We start from the raw sequence: 1,927 nt of genomic DNA, 5'->3' as shown, positions 1-1,927 counted from the left end.
CTCTATATAAAACTTTTGACAATTTGTGGAAAAATAATGAAAATAGTGATGCTGGCTGGTTGCTCCTAACATCTCTAGATAAACTGACAAGGGAAAGAGATGAGCTTCATGATAAAATTAGCCACCTTCTGGCATCACAGAGTACAGTGAAGGACAACAATGAACTCAGTAATACAAACTAATTGGCTCTAGAAGCACATAAACATTCTGAAGCAGTGATTCTCAACTTTCCTAGTGTTGTGACCCTTTAATACAGTTCCTCATATTGTGGCAACCCCCAAATTAAAATTATTTCATTGGTACTTCATAATTGTAATTTTGCTGTTATGAATCATAATGTAAATATCTGTATTTTCTGATGGTCTTAGGTGACTTCTATGAAAGGGTTGTTCAACCCCCAAAGGGATCACAACCCACAGATTGAGAATCACTGACCTAAAAGTTTCTAAGTGATCTCTGGAAGAGAATAAATATTCTCTCCAGCAGCCACAGCTCTCAAGTTGCAGAAAATCAAACAGAAGCTCTCATTATAAGGTTGGCTGAATTACAGCAAAAATTCAGGTCCCAGCCTCAAGAGAATGTAAGTTGTTAAAGTAGGAGCATTAGTTGATAAAGAATGGGATCCTGTAACTTGGGATGGAGATGTGTGGGATGACTTTATTGAGGCTGAGAATTTTGAACCCTCAGATTCTCAAGGGTTTATCTTACCTGAAGAAGTAGTCTCTCCAACTATATCAGAAGATGTCTTATACCTCAACATCCTGAAATATTGCCTTCTCTACCTTTGACTGAGGGAATTAATTCTTCGTTGTCTGCTAAACCAGCAGTGACTTTCTCTGAAGAATATGCCAGGCAAGACAATACTGATAAACCACAAGGCCCATCAGTAGTTGCCTCTAGACCTATAACCAAACTAAAGGCTAAGCAGTCTCCTAGAGGAAAGATAAAAAGTGTAGTCCATAAGGAGGTATGCTACAATAGTAAAAAGCTAAATAAGTCTGCTAATAAACTCAAGACAAAGTCTGGTAAATATGTGTGGGAATGGATTTTAAGGGTGAGGGATAATGGCAGAAAGAACAAAAAACTGGATCAAACTAAATTTATTGATATGGGCCCACTGAGTGGAGATTCCGGGTTTAATATGGAAGCTTACACAGTCAAAAAAAGTGTCAAAAGTTTATTTGAATGGTTGGCTGAAGCATTTGTCAAATAGACATGGCCTAATGGAAAGGAGTTAGAAATGCATGATATTCCTTGGCTTTGTGTTCATGAAGGGATCTTAAGGTTCAGGGAAATTGCAATGCTAATGTGAGTACCCTATGTACAACCTAATCCTCCACAATGGGAAGGCCCAGAAGACATGTCCTTCACTAATCCTATAAGATAAAATGCAAAATAGTGAGGGGGCATCAGGACATTTGAAGAGCTTTTTTGTTGCCCTTTTCCTTGTGCTAGACATTAGGGTTGTAGATGCTGATGCTCAGTTGAATGAATTAAATGCAATGGGTTTGATTGAGCCACAGAGTAGCAGGGTCCATATGGCATCACTGAATCAACAAAGTCAAGGTGGTCATAGATATTGTAATGGGAAGGACAGACAAATTAATGTCCATAATGGCCTAAGTCTTAATGGTCAGTACAGACAAGGTAAATTTTATAGTGGCATGACTTGTATGGACTTTGGGTACTGGATAATCAATCATGGTATTTCCAGGTATGACATAGATAAGAAGCCTACTGCATTTTTGTTTGATCTTCACAAGTAGAAAAATTCTCAAATGAAATACAGGCTACATTGGATCACAGAAAAAGGGAATCTCATCTTGTGAACTAAGTTTCAGATTTGAGCCTATTTGCAGACCCAGAACCTCTTGCATGAAGGGATGGCCAGGTTTCCCTGAGGAAGAACCTGTTGTAAAATGGCAGA

Source organism: Peromyscus californicus, unplaced genomic scaffold (genome assembly GCF_007827085.1).
Source record: "Peromyscus californicus insignis strain IS unplaced genomic scaffold, ASM782708v3 Scaffold_17__1_contigs__length_78620276, whole genome shotgun sequence".
In the NCBI taxonomy this organism is placed as follows: Eukaryota; Metazoa; Chordata; class Mammalia; order Rodentia; family Cricetidae; genus Peromyscus; species Peromyscus californicus.
The sequence above is the reverse complement of the archived record's forward strand: the minus strand, read 5'-3'. Positions refer to the sequence as shown.